Genomic DNA, 15,848 nt, shown 5'->3' with positions numbered 1-15,848 from the left:
AATAACACTATATTCCTGTATTTTCTAAATGTAGAAGGTTAATCTTTGTCACTACAGAGAAACAAAACTTTCTGCAACGTAACACCATATACAGATAAAAAGTAAGGAGCAGAAAAGAAGTGTGAAATCTTGAAAAGGACTTGTCTTAGGACAGTTTATCATTTATCCTGTATCACCATTTTCTACAACTTTTCTAGCATTTTTAACACAAATTGAATTCTGTGTCCCCAGTAGAACACTCACTAGTGGCCTGGAAATGTAAGATACTCTGATTATGAAGCCTCAAAGAAAGACAGGAATTCCCTGGTTCCATTAAAGTTGTAGGTTTGCTTTCACTGCCATACTCTGCTTATCATTTCAGGCTAGAATCATCTCAACGTTTTTCCGCCTGGCATGATTTGTTTCTATTTCTCCAGTCTCTATAAACGCTAATTTTAAAAACCATGTGCAATGGTTTTGTTCTTGCTGGGGAAATGGAGGCAGTAGAGGGGGAAGGGCAGAAAGCATCTCTTGCTTTTTCCTGAGTTAATCTGGGGCAGTGAATAAGATGTCTTTTTCTTACCATTGTCAATGAAAGACCATCCCTTTAACTGCCCAGCTTATTAGTCGTATGCATTGCCCTAAGATATTGCCCTAAAGATCAATACCCTGATTTCCTTTCCATCTGCTCAGACCAAGAGAATTAGGCTCTTTACTTTGTTTTGTATATAATGAAGGAGGCAACGAAGTGCTAGTAGAGAAAAAAGGCTATCTCCCCGTGGTAAATATATTGACATTTACAGACACCGACAGAGCGCAACATGGAGAGAGTAATGAGAAATTTGACTGCTTTTCCCTCTTTCTCTGTTTCCTGGTTTAGAGCTGCTGCATCCCACAGTGAATTACTAGCTACAAAGAGAAGGGACTGCTCTGGGACTGACAATTGAGAACATTTACAATTAGCTGAATTGATTAACCTTTACAAATGCTGTTATTTTATGAGGTGTTTTTCTCAGCCCTGGTTGAACAGTATGCCTTATTGATTCAACATCCTCCTTTATGGAAACCCTGATTTGTCTGTGACTCCACCAGTCATAACGCCTGCCTTGGTAATTGCTTCTGCATGTTCCTGGGAAAACTTGACACGGGAGACTGGTTGGCATTATGTAAATGGGGTCCACGCCTCCCTCTGAAGCCAGGGTGCAGACCTGCCTCTTAGCATCCCTCTCCTGTGGCTGCACACACAAAGAATGCCAGCTTCTGTGCCAGCATCTTACTGACACTCAATTCACTGCCTTGCTAAAAATCCTTGGTTTTTATCCAGGTTTCTTTAAATAATTTGGGATATGTATGTGTGTAAGGGCAGAAGGTGGTGAAAAATTGTTAGAAAATAGAATTGTTTTTAGTTAGTTTTTTAAAGATTATAGACCGACTTTGAGTGTCCCTCTGAGTAGTGATCCCAAAACCTATGACAAAAGGCATAGTCTTTAGAATAAATTTCATTCGAAGAAGCTCTGTGCTCAGAAATAATAAAAATCACCTAGAAATGGCTGCCTTCCCTCCTTAATTCTCCATCAAACTATATGAATACAAAGTACCATTTGGTTTAGTCTCTTTTCTTGTTTGCTTCTCTCCCCACCTTTTTCCTTCTATCTTTCCTTTTTTCATTTCAATGGGTAAATTTTTGTGATTTAAAAAATAAAATGACTGCCAGCTTGAAGTACTACAGGGCACGTCCATCAGCTGTCCCACCAGTGTCTCTTAAACACTTCCTGCCCCCAAGACTGGTTGCATGATTTGTAGAGTCCAGGGCCAAATGGAAATGTAGAGCCCCTTATTCAATCATAAATTATTAACATTTTCTAAATAGTAACAGCAGAGCATTAGACTCAACTCAGATTGCTACTAAGCATGAGGAATGTGTGATTTTGCATGTCACATGTCCAGGAAGCCACCCTTGCCTTCACCTTGGCTTTTTGTGAAAAGACGGGCAGGCATAGGCCTGAGGTAGTTGTATTTGTCTTCTTTCCCAACTTGAACTTAATGTTGAACCTGGTTTATTCTGGATCATGCTGAATTGCATATGCTCGTTTCTCACTTGAACTGCTGCTTAGTTGGGTCTGAACTAAGAACACCAAACTTGCTTGCATCTTCTGCAGGGTGAGAGAACCAAAATTAGACTGCAGTGACTTGAAACACTTTTATCCATGCCAGTTATGAGATTGGTGTGTTTGTCATTTTGTGTATCCAGTTATGGCTGAAGAAAGTTTGTTTTGCTTTGTGAGATCAAACTGAATATTTGGCTTGATGCATGTGCAAATATATGTACATTTAATCTACTGTAATAAATATACATATTCAAATGCATCAGATATTTTACACATATGTGCATAAAAGAGTTGAGTTTATGGCATTCCAAGACACAGACGAACAATGATGGAAGACAGCCATTTTTAAAAATGAAGTATTGATGCAATTTTAAAGAAAAAAAAAATCAGGGAGCTGCTCTAACAAAGTCTGCAGCATTCACAGCATGACAAACAAATTAGAAAACAGCAGATGCAGCACAAATTAAGATGTATTTAGCACAGCAGCCCATCAGATGTGTGAACGTCTTTTGTAACTCAGCTTTGCAAGGTTGATGTATTGCACTTTAGACAGCTGATAATGAACCCTCCTAGCAATTAGAAGTAGAAATACCGAGGAGTCAAAATTGTGCTGTTCCCAGTGGGTCAAAAAAGGGAAACAACCCATGTGAAACTTATTTCTTTATGTGCTTGCAAAACAAAGAAAACATTTCAATTTATGTTCTGGTATATTTGAATTTCTCTTGCCTTTAAAAAATTCCTACTTCATTTTAAGTACCATCCGACTCTAAAGTGTCATTAAATAAGTATGAATTCTGTTGCAGTTACACACGTTTAATGGCCAATACAATGTCTTTCTTTTATGGGATGCATTATTTAGTAATCTTACATTAAGACAATAACTTCAATCATTATGCCTTCAAATAGCAATAAGCATGGTAATGGCTTTGCTGAGCTGCTTCCTGGCTCTATCATTGTGTTTTCCCTTTAATATTAGAGCATTGTTTTTATTTTTATCCCAAGAGTGTGTTCCATCCCCTACCCCCAATTTCTGTTTTCTGAGAGTGGAAGCACCTTTGCAGTAGGGAATAAAACATCAAAGTCCATCTAATAGGCAAAATTCTGCTCCAACCCAGTGCCAAGACTAATGATGCACTGATAATGTTAGCTTTTTTTTTTTTTAATCAATGTTTGTTTTAAGCAAGTCTATCCTATCCTTCCAGGAGGAAGAAGTGCCTCGTAGTCACTCTGCAGAATTCACAGTAGTCCAAAATTCTGTCAAGTATGGGTTTTGACAAACTTAGAGAGCTTAAAGGAACTCATTGGAGAATAAGCCAAACAGCATAAAGGTAGAAAGACAACAAATAAGAAAAAGAAACCTAATTGGTATATTCTGCCTAGGAAAGAGATATCTGACAGGTGATTTAAAGTCTGCCCCTCCCTACATGAAAAAGCTTACATCATTCTGATATTCATTGGTGTTAAAGAAGTCAGCATTGCAGGTACCATTTTCTTTTGAATCTGTTTCCTGCTGTTCTGTTGTTGCAATCTGTATCCTTAATCCCAGGCTTCTAAAGAGCAACCTTCCAGTGTCAAATTCTGTGCGAAGTCCAGAGGATCATGAGAGTGAATTGAAACATTACATTCACGTTTCTGTGAGACAGAATGTCAAAAATGTCAAAGTGCATGTGCTGATTGGTCACATGAACACAAAGAAAAGAATTTATTTGATAAGGTGGCAGCCTTTCCTACTACTTAGAAAGGGGTTCATACAGTGTTGTCCTGGGTTTCCACTGTAATGTAAAGGAAAACTTTAACAATCTCAGAAGGCCTTAATGTCCTGCCAATGAAAGAGGAGATTGTCCTCAACTTCTCTGCAGCAAAACCCAATTAGGTGGCACCAACCTAGGCTTCCAAATGTGAAACCTGCCCAGTTGTTCCATAGAACTGATGTTTTTGGTTTCTTTGAATAAACATAGAAATTTATCCTTCCAGTCTTAAAACTTAAGAAAGTTATATTTGTCTTATCTGATTTCCTTTCTCAGGAAACCAACCATCAGGCCTCCCACATAGTAGCAAGAAACTGAAACTTACCAGATCATCATATCTGGACAATGAAATGCCAGACCCCTCACCCATCATGACTACCTTAACTAATCACCTGCTTCCTGTTGACCAGCTCTTCTTCCTTGCCCCTCCCTAATTCCTGTTTTCCCACACATGATTACACTTCTTCCCTGCTATATAAACTCCTAATTTTAGTCAGGGAGATGGATTTGAGACTGATCTCCCATCTTCTTGGCTGCAGCACTTGATTAAGCCTTTGTCCATTGCAATACTCATTGTCTCAGTAATTGGCTTTCTGTGTAGTGAGCAGTAGGACCTAGAACAACCCCTGGCATTTCAGTTACAAACAGAACAGCAAACCTACAAAAGGAAAGGTGATAGAATCTATATCATAAGTCTGGAGAGGACCTGGGAGAATCTTCTCCTGATGATTCCTGTCCTTACTGCCACTGAAACCCCAGCTGATGTCAGTGTCATATCTTCTAGGAATACTGGCCATGGGCTGTGCTGAAGTTTCCATCTGCCACTGGGGCCACTTCTCTGAGGGGCTCTTCACTCCAGTACCTTTAACTAACCATATCTAGGCAACCTTAGTGGAGCCATGTCTGCCTGAGGTTATCGATCCTAGGGCTATCAGCCTCTTGGAGATGTATCTTATGTTAACCTGGCTACGAATGCTCTGTGTAACACAGATTCTCCCCTGCACTTGTAGATGTTGCCATCCCATGCAACCACAAGGGAGCTCACTTAGTGGGTCTCATGGTGGATGCTGGCCTAGGAAGTTCTACACATGGGTGGCACTATCTCCCGTCAACATGCATGGGAGGTCAGACATGATCTCTGCCTCTGCAGAGATCCTGAAGGGATTGAAAAGAACAGTCAGGTGCTGAAAAGGCTGTAATCAAGGAGGACCTTCAGGGTGAATGGACTGCTCCAGCTGGTGAGTTCACTGCTTCCCAGCTCAAGGTAGCAGATGAATCTGCAGGCTTGTAGGTGCCTTCTGTGCCTATTCAGCAGGTCCCTTCTGAAGACTGGAGCACTCAGCCTGCCACTGAATCCTGGTCTGTTATCCTGCTCAGGCCACTGAATGATAAGACCAACCATTGAGTGGGCTAAAGCTGTGATTCCACAAGCTTTTAAAGGGCAAGTGAAGCAGAGAGGATTAGAAATCATGTGGCCCAGTTGAGAGGTCATGAACTAGCAGGGTGTAGACTGGAATAGGTCTGAAGATGTTTTATTTAATTTTCTTTTCAGTGTTTAAAAATCGATGCAACCCTTTTAAAATCAGGACATTTCAGCAAAGATTGGATTTCAGCTTTTTGATGTCAGCTAACAATGGGCCTGCGCCCACATGACCACGGTGAGGGGCCTGCTGTCTTTAGGTGGTCTGGCACTCTCCAAGTTCCCAGAGCCCTACAGTCCCTGTTGACCTCTCTTACTGATCTGGCCCATTAGTTGCTACTTATCATTCTGCTTGCACTGTTGGTTTTCTCAGACCTGAGAAACTGTTCCTTTTTAACTGATTTCTTTATTCATGTTACCTGTTCAGCCCTTATGGGCATTCGTGTTTATGGCCCCAGCTGTTCTTAGTATCTTCATTTATGTAATCAGAGGGATAAATTAGTAGATCTTTTTCAAATCAAACATTCTGTGATTTAATTGTCTATTTATATAAGCTGGCATAAGGAAAAATGGATTAACTAGAAGAAGGAGAGATTTGTGATGAGCTTGAGAAAGAACTGCTAGAAGAAAATGTGAAACATTATCTTCTATTTCCTGATGGAGATTTTGAACACTCCTTGTTCTTAATAAAAAGAATGATAATTGCTTACATCTGTACAATGCCTTAGTACTTTTAAAAGTGCTGTCACATAAAATAGCTTATTTGAGCCCATTTTATGAAACTCCTTTTTTTTTTTTTTTTTTTTTTTTTTTTTAGAAAAGGATGTGGACGGCAGGCGATAGATAATCCCCATCTAGGACGAACATCAGCTAGGGGTGTGGGGAGTAAATTAAGGACCTCGGTGTGGTTTCTTCCGGCTGTGTAATTCTATTTTTCATCAGGGTAATGGCCTTTTAAAAAAGAGTCATAAATACACTGTCAAGGAACAAGGCTATTGGAATGACTCTGGTTCACTCTTCTTGGACTGATTTATGGTATCAGGAATCACCCAGCTTATTACAACTATTTTTATTTCAGTATTTTCAGTCTGAAGCATACCACGGTGTTTAGAAATAGCTAGAGAGACTTGGATAATTTTTGTTAAGCCAGGTCTCTGATAAGCATCACCACACCTGTAGAAGTCATTTGACAGATTTTGCTTCTCTCCATCGTTCAACTTAGTTTGGATTTGTAAGGTGAATGATGTCAGGATGAGTACCCAACCTGCAAAGGTAGTGTGAGGACTGGCCTCAAATTTCAGAAGCCTGTGTGCTGAGCTTGCCATTTATCCGTTGTGTGACTTTTGCTCATCTACAAAACAGGATTACATCAGCAGAACGTAGCCTCTCTTGTGTGCACATGGGAGGGCATGTGGACCCAAATGGCTTTTATTCCTTTCCTCCCACAATTGTAGTAACTGCTCATTCTCAGAACTGTTGAAGAGAAGAAATGTTTTATAGCTCCCTTAAGGTAGAAGTGTTTGGCCACAGTTGTTGATATTACATTCAGAGTCAACATTCAATGATTATTCAAGCTTCTAGGAAGTTGCTTGATCAGACAGAGGTGGTGGGTGCAACTAGATTCAAAGATAATGTGGCGCACACCTATGAGCTAGGTAGTGGGTATCCTGGCTTCCTCTGTCTCTTCGTGTCTTCCCTGCAGTGGTGATCATATATCTAATTGTCCAAAGTCATTTGTTCTCCTAGGTCTCAGAACTTTGTGTCCTTGAAATAGTCTTTCCTTCCAGGTCCTAGCCCATCTGCTTCTTCCACCAAAATTGAAATGCCCCATTCCCTAGGCTCTACTTGATAATCTGATACAGTAGTTTATGAGTAGCTCTTAATTGTTAATGTTAAACAAAAACTTATTATAATGCCCCTCTATTTCATTTGCATTCTAATCAGGGGCATCCACAACCACAAAACACAAACACATTATCATTATCACTAATGATAGCATTACCAGTACCAAATGGTTGATGGGAAAAGTGTTTGGGGGCTGGGTCAACAGTCATTCCAACAGTCAGCATAAGGCTGATGAAGAAAGTAAAACTATAGGGTAATGCAGAACACTACAGTATTAATGACATTCAAAATGCCCTCCTTAGCCCTCACAGGTGAAATCTCCTGGAGTAGCACCTTTTAATAGGAAGACCCTAGGTTTCTTCTTTGTGCATGCACAGTGCCCATGTTAGATAGTTGTATCATTAGTAAAGGTCTTGACCTGTTTTAGGAAATTCTTTGCTGGAGTTTTGGGAATGAAGGAGAAGCAAACATTGTAGGAGTCACTTTATAATGATGAACAGTCAGGTACTAAGCCCACAGCATTATAAGTTAGGAGAAAATAAACCTAATCATTTCTGGATGACTGGACATCATTTTATTGAATCCTGGAAAGAAAGTGAAACCTGTTGTGTGGTTTGGGAGCACATTTTTAGAGTAATTTTTTTTAAACGATAAGCAAAATTTGCCCTGTTAAACACTAGTTAATATTCTTTACCTTATTTAACATTCAAACTATAGCATTTGACCTTCGTTTTCATGCTGTGTAATATTGGTAGTTATTAACAGTCACCATTTGATATGATAGTTTTAAAATTACACAAGATTGCTAGGCAAAGGGCTCTGATTGCCTTTAATCAAGAAGTGAGGAATATTCTCTCTGGTCAAATGAGGTACCTTTTTAGGACTTTAAAGAGGGAAAATGAATCAGACTGCTTTTATTGTTTTCTTGTTTTGCTTTACTTTTAGGTGTTTTTCCCCCCTTCTTTGGCTTATCTGTTTATCAATATATAATGTCCAATAAAAGGAAACATAAAATACAACTGCATTTTATTTAAAGGAAAATACCCTCTGGACATGAAATCATTTCCAGATAAAGGTCAAATACTATTATTTCTTTGTTCAAATAAGTATATTCTGTTCATGCTCAGTTCATTCTGTGCTTTTATCTTTCTGTGGAATGTGTTCTCTATTACCATCTAGTGAACACAGGCTTTTATATGCATTGTATAATTATAAAAGTGTGATACTAAGTTTAATAGGCAAATTTCTAACCGAACAATGACATTTATAGAGCAGTCTTTCTGCAAACAGTGCTGGAGCTTACTTTCCTTCTTGGGGAAATGCTGGGTTAATTAAACATGGGGATTTAAAACTTTACTCTTTTTGTATTGTGGTCATTTTTTAAACAAACAATTATTTTTCTATGTGTCTTAAATACAATGGATATTCTATAATAATAAGTTCTAACATTAGCATAAGTTAAAGTTTATAACATCTTTGCATAACTTATTTCTTTTAATCATCACAGCCCTGTAAACTGAATAGTATTACCCCATTTTATAGATAAAAACATGAGTTTCAGAAATATTATGTCATTTAATTAACATCAAATATATAGTAACTGATACATTTCATACTTGATCATGAATTTCTAATGTCAATCCTGGAATACTGGGGGACTCATTTCTTGTTTTTCTTTCTAGTATTACAAGCCCGTCCATTAATGCAAATTTTTTTTCTTTTGAAAACTTGGTTTTTAATTTTTTCCTCTCTGTTGCCTAAAAAGACCACTGAAACTTGGATATTCTTTTTTCACCATCTCCTTTTTCAAAATTACCCTTTCTCTGCTTTACAAAAGAGGGGTCTGATTCTTATCTATCCTGAATCTTACTCTGTTGTGCCCCAGGACACAAAGCCTACCTCTCATCCCTGACAAAGAAACAGTTCTTAAATGCGTTCTTTTGGGAAAAAGATTCATAAAGCAAAACAGAGAAATTTCTAAAGGACGATTAAAGGAATCCTTTAGAAGGAGGGGCCTTATTTCATCCAGACAATAAACTTGAGTCAAGGAACTATTGCTGAATATTGTAGGAAACCAAAATATGCTTCCCCAAAGAAAGTGTTGAGCTGAAGACGAGAAGAAAGAGATGCAGGAGAGATCTGTCCTTCTTCTATTTGCTTAAAAGCAGGACATAGATTTACACAGACAAAAAGGTACTATGTCCCCTACCCCTACCAGGGAGAGCAAAAGTTAGCCAATGAAGACAACAGCTTTAGATCCTTTATCAGCCTTGCGATGATACCAGAGAAATTCATATTACCAAGCTTTACTAACTAACTTTTATCTGCCATTGGTTTGCCTTCCCTTCAATTTGCCGCCTGTAAAGACTCCAAGCCCTTTTCCTTTGTTTTCTCACTTCTCTAAAAATGTACTGTTCTTTGTTGAAGATGCTGTATAAGCTGGAATTCAAATCAGCTGTTAGAGAACTGCTCATTCTCGACTATCTCTTGTGTTTACATGAGATATACATGTTAATAAACTTCTGTTTTTTCTCTTGTTAATACATCTTTTTGTAACAGAGGTCCATTCCAATTACAAACCTATAAGGGTTATTTTTTCCCCTATGCTTTCTGTCTGTCTCTCTCTCCATCTATATACCTATATTTATCCATCGTATCTATCTATCCCTACATTTATCTGTCTATATATCTTAGAATTATAATTTAGTCAGCGTTTTTTGTTTTTACAGTAGGCGTTACTTAATAATGTGGATTAAGTCTTCCTGTTAGGTTATATGGTCAATATTTTCTAAAAATCAAATGAGCTACATCAACAGTTCTAAGATTTTGTGAAACTATGTTTAAAGCATGTAAGCAAATTATAATTGTGTCAGAAATTTTATCGTTTGCAAATAAACTTATAAGTATATAATTGATAAAATATATATAACAATCTCTAAATTATAATTATGATAATCCCATGGTTCAGGAGAAACTTACGAAAAAATACTTTGTTGTCAACAGTGTTCAAGTATATGGTCTTTCAAGGGTGTATGCAAGCAACAGTGTAAAACCCTTTGTTCTTGGAAGGTCACTTTTGTGGCTGGCAACTGAGAAACCTCTGAGGAATCAAGAACCACGTAAGAATAACTTTACCAAAATTTGGCAAGTTGAAGTATATACCTACTAACTCTCATCCCTCATAGGTTGAGGGTTGCTTCTGAGGGTGTTAAATGTCCAACAATATTGGGTTGCCCCATGCTTGGACTGAACAATCTCCAGTGGCACTAGAGAAAGGCTTCAGGCAGACCAAAGAGTCAGAGGTGGAATCTACTAGCATGTAGGGAACTGTCCATTGTAGCAATGGACAGTGAACTCAGAGATGGACTGAAGAGACATGGAGCATGGAATCAAAGGTATCTTGCACTACTCATGCTCCACATTGAATCCTCTCTACTACTGACATTTGATGGTGGTTGCTGACCACAGTTTCTAGAGATGACTTCAAACAGGAAGTTCAATGAAACAAGCAGTAGTTTCAGCTGCTGCAGATGGTTCCTGGGCCATAATTGCTATACATTTTTTCCTTCCTGTACCACGCAATCTAGATGCCCTCACCTTCTGCTAGCACCCCTTCTGCTGGTCTTGATTGCTTATCTAGCAAGTAAGCAAACTTCACTCCTGAGCTCTCAAGACCCATGGTTACCCTACCCTTGTTAGGCTGTGGTTGGTGCAATTCCACATTTATGTTTATAAACAGGTCCTCCACATGAAGTTGAAGGAAACATGTACTGTTTGAAATTCTCTGTTGGAAGAATTTCCCCTCACTACTGTCCTTTAGTGTCACCTCTGGAACAGTGCTATAATATGACCACACTTCATTCTTGGCTTATAGGAAAAATTTGAGTCGACCTATCTATGAAAAAGACCCATAAGTTTTCTCCCACGAGGCCCTTAAGCGTGAACTGAGGGAGACGCATCAGTGCAAAAGAAGTAGATGATATAATATTCTGGTCCGTTTGCATAAATTACTTGTCCCTTTACACCTGCTTGGATATGATCCTAAATGTACCATTTCCACGGAGTTGCTACTGGAAGTTATTACTATAATTGCCTGACCTTATAATGTGGGATCTGACAATACCCACCTTACAGTGACACCTTCAGTCTTATAGCTACTTAATAGCCCATGGTTAGACGGTCTCTTTCAGGACCTAGAAGTATGACAGTATCTGTTATTTAAATAGTATTTTTCTGCAGCAGGGGGCATGGCCTTGCTCTAGCACCGTCAAGGTCTGTGCTTTAACTCTTTTTGGGGTTTCCCAGTGACAGTACACAGCCCTAATCTACCAAGTTGTTTCTAGCATCACTGGATCTACCAGGGATGTGATGATTAATATTAAGTGTCAACTTGATTGGATTGAAGGATGCAAAGCATTGGTTTTGTGTACATCTGGGTGTTTCTGGGTGTTGCTGGAAGAGATTAACATTTGAATCAGTGCACTGGAGAGGAAAGCCCAGTCTTAGGAAGACCCCCACTCCCAATGTGGGTGGGCACCATTCAATCAGCTGCCAGTGCAGCTAGGAAAGCAGGCAGAAGAAGGTGGAAGAAGCTGACTTACGGAGTCTTCTGGCTTTCATCATTCTCTCATGCTGGATGCTTCTTGCCTTCGGACATCAGACTCCAAGTTCTTTGGCCCTTGGACTCTTGGACTTACACCAGTGGTTTGAGAGGGACTCTTGGCCTTCAGCCACTGACTGAAAGCTACACTGTTAGCTTCCCTACTTTTGAGGTTTTGGGTTTTGAACTGAGACACTGCTGCTCCCTGCTCCTCAGCTTGCAGCAGCCTATCATGGGACTTTGTGAGTCAATTCTCCTTAATAAACTCCTTTTCATATATACATATATCCTATTAGTTCTTTCCCTCTAGAGAACCCTGGCTAATACAGGGATGCATGGTCAAGGTCAACAGATGGGCTATATCAGAGTCTGGACCAGCTACCAAGCACTCTCTTGTTCTGGGCCCCACACAAAACTTATAGACCAATCAAATGGACTGTGGAGTGTTGAATCAAGTATGAACTGGCTGAATGTATTAGTTTTCTCTTGCTTCATAACAAACTACCATGAATTTAGCAACTTTCAATACCTATTTATTATTATCTTACAGTTTCTGTGGGTCAGGAATCTAGGTACAAGTGAACTGGGTCCTCTGCTCAGGGTGCCAGTGCAGCTGGGAAAACAGGCAGAAGAAGGTGGAAGAAACTGACTTGCTGAGTATTCTGGCACAGGTGAAGTGGGTCCTCTGCTTAGGATCTCATCACGCTGAAATCAAGGCATTGGCTGGGGCTGACTCAGATCTGGGTTAATGAGGGATCATGATTTTATACTGTCATGATAGATGTCAGCCTCCTATTTACCATCTCTTGACTTTTGTCAGATGTATAAGTCAACAGTGCTTCCTATCTTCCCTCTGGTGACATGATCCTCTGTTACCCACTGCCACAGATCTCAGCCAAGATTCTCTGGTTGTCATTCTTACTGTTGCTTATAAAAATTACATGTACCTGATGTTTAGCTTTCAACACCCTGCTCTTGCTATTCCATACTCCTATCATCCTACATGTTACTAGGGATTTCAGTTTCTTGACAGCATCTTTTTTCCATGTACCCTGGACTAGAAGGGACAGCTACCTTTAAGCTGCTCTTATGATACTGGTGCCATCTCACTTTCTTTACAGAAGGGAATGATTTCTGGCTTATTCCAAAGTTCACAGTAGGCTGCTTTTCTGGTCTAATGTAGTAAATCTCATTGTGATATCCATTAAATAAGTATACTTATTGCAAGGAATTGGTTAACATGATTATGAGAGCTGGCAAGACAAGTCTGAAATTTGTAGGGGAGGCTGTTAAAAAGGGCAGGCAGGAACCCTTGGACACAGGCTGGAGCTGCTGTCCACAGGTGGAATTTCTTCTACTTCAGAGAAGCCTCAACTCTACTCTTAAGTCCTTAAAACTGATTCAGGCCTACCTAGATGATCTAAGAGAATCTTCCTTACTTAGACTCAACTGATTATGTACTTTAATTAAATACCTTTGCAGAAACACTTAGTTTAGTGGTTGATTGAATAACTGGGTACTACAGCTAAGTCAACCCAAAACTGATCATTATGGAGAACCAATGAAGAAACAAAGAAACATGGTGGGGCTCACACAGATGAGGCAAAACCTGGCACTTACTTTCTTTTCTATTCTGAAAAGAAAGTGCTAGTTTAAGCCATATACTCACACTCGACTTTTATGTGCATTTTAAGCCTATCCATTTGTAAGTGTAGTTCTATTGGTAATATAGAATTGGCCTAGTTAGACTGATCATCACCTCCCTATGGAAGAACTAATTTGGGAAAATTAGAATTGTTTTCCCACCTGTCTGCTCCAGGTTTCCATATATGTAATTTCTTTTAGTCAATCAAATTTATTGTAAACAAAGGCCAAATTTATTGTAAACTAGAGGTAGAGCTGATCCCTCTTCTACCCAGAGAATCAGTAAGGCTGATTCAGAAGGCCCTTCACTTCCATGTATGTGATTTCTTCTCAGGACACACAGCTCTCATATAATTGCATGGGATCAGTGATGAACTGGGGAGTTCTGGCTTGCAAGAAATGCTTGTCTCTGCTGTCCAATAAAGTGTATCATAGCAAGATATTCATTAACTGTAAATCCACATTATATTTTGGTTGAAAATTCTCTTTCTGTTCCATTATATTTCATTCCAGGCTATGTTGTCTAACATAGCATAATTGGACAGGTCATACAATTAGTGATTTACAATTTTACGCTCCTCACTCATTATCAGCAATTCCCCAAACCCCTCAAACTCAAACAAAATGAGTACAGTATATTCTACTAACTTTCCATAAAGATATTAAATCCAAAAAATAGAATCACTTATCTCATAGAAATTAGATGTTTATTAATGTTCAAGTCTGAAAATCTTCCCAAGTTTTCTTTTCTGTGCAGTCTTAAACAAGAACGTTCACTCAAGTGCCTAATTCATGCCTAAATTCCTTCTTCAGTAGTTGAAGCCTGACCTGTCCTTCTCCCACTGGATATGATGTAGCTCCTTCATGATTTCCAAAACTGGACTCATCTTTCGCTGAGTCATCAATCTGTGCAGTGATTTAAAGTTTCTAAAGTTTAGGAGGATATATAATATCTCATAGTAGCCTCACATTCATAAAATGTAGAACACAAAAATCTTCAGCACTATAGCAGTTATGCCAAATAGAAAATGATCTTCTTAAAATCCAGTGTGTTTTATAGACCATCATTGTAATTGTCAACCACAGGCCATACTTTGGTCTTAGGAATATTGTAAAATATACAATATAGGGAACTCCCTTATCAGCTGTTTGAAAAACTATAAGTCTCTTTTTCCTGGAGAAAAAAAAGCTCATCCGCAAATACTATACCTTCTTTCCTCTTAGAAAGTGGTATTTAAACCATTTGTCTCTACTTGTAAAGTGGAGCTCCTGGGTCATTCCTGATGTTCTTTCTGAGTTCTTGGAACCTCAATCAAGTGACAAAAGGAGAAACTAGGGAAAAATAACTCAGTACCAGGAAGCAGTGAAACAATAAAAGGGAAGTATAAAGCACGCAGGAACCGACATACATAGCTATTATTAACAATAAAAAAGCCATGTGTTTTGAAATTAAAGATAAATGAATACATCTATAGGTCAAATGAGAAATTATAATGGAAATTAAAAATCTGTAAACCCAAAGAGCAATTAAATACTACCTATAAAACTTACAGGATAACTAGAGTGGTATTGGAGAACAACTTATATCCTTAAATGTTTATATTGGAAAAAAGAAAGGCTAAAAACTACTGAGTTTAGAACTTAAGAGGTCAAAAAAAATAAGAATAGAGAAAATAGAAAAGATGAGCTAGTAAAGAAAAAAAGTCAGATATTAAAAAAATGTTATGTTGGAGACGATTAAAAAGACTGAGAATTCTTGAAAACTTTGTTAAAGTGACCCCAAGAAGCCACAAATAAATTAGAACTGTAAAGGGTAACTACAGAGTCAAGTGGATATTAAACAAGTAAAGAATTCTACAGTTAATTCCAAAAATTGTAAGTTAAATAATAGCTCAGAGGTTTTGATAGGTTGTGTCACTGTTATTGTTCAGCTCAAAGCATTTTTAAATTTTCATTTTCATTTCATTGTTGACCCAATGATTATTCAGGAACAGGTTATTTAATTTCTGTGTACTTGCATGGTTTTGAGGGTTCTTTTTGGAGTTGATTTCCAATTTTATTCCACTGTGGTCTGAGAGAATACTTGATATAATTTTGATTTTCTTAAATTTACTAAGACTTGTTTTGTGGCCTATCATATGTTCTATCTTGGAGAATGTTCCATGTGCTGATGAATAGAATGTATATTCTGTAGTTGTTGGGCAGAATGTTCTGTAAATATCTGTTAAGTCCATTTGTTCTAGGGTATAGTTTAAATCCACTGTTTCTCTGTTGACTTTCTGTCTTGATGACTTGTCTAGTGCTGTCAGTGGAGTATTGAAGTCCCTCACTATTATTGTGTTCTGTCTATCTCATTTCTCAGGTCTAGTGTAATTGTTTTACCAATTTGGGAGCTCCAGTGTTAGGTGCATATATATTTAGGATTGTGACATTTTCCTGTTGGATAAGGCCTTTAATCGTTATATAATGCCCCTCTGTCTTTTTTAACTGCCATTGCTTTAAAA

Source organism: Pan troglodytes, chromosome 4 (genome assembly GCF_028858775.2).
Source record: "Pan troglodytes isolate AG18354 chromosome 4, NHGRI_mPanTro3-v2.0_pri, whole genome shotgun sequence".
NCBI classification, from domain to species: Eukaryota; Metazoa; Chordata; class Mammalia; order Primates; family Hominidae; genus Pan; species Pan troglodytes.
The sequence above is the reverse complement of the archived record's forward strand: the minus strand, read 5'-3'. Positions refer to the sequence as shown.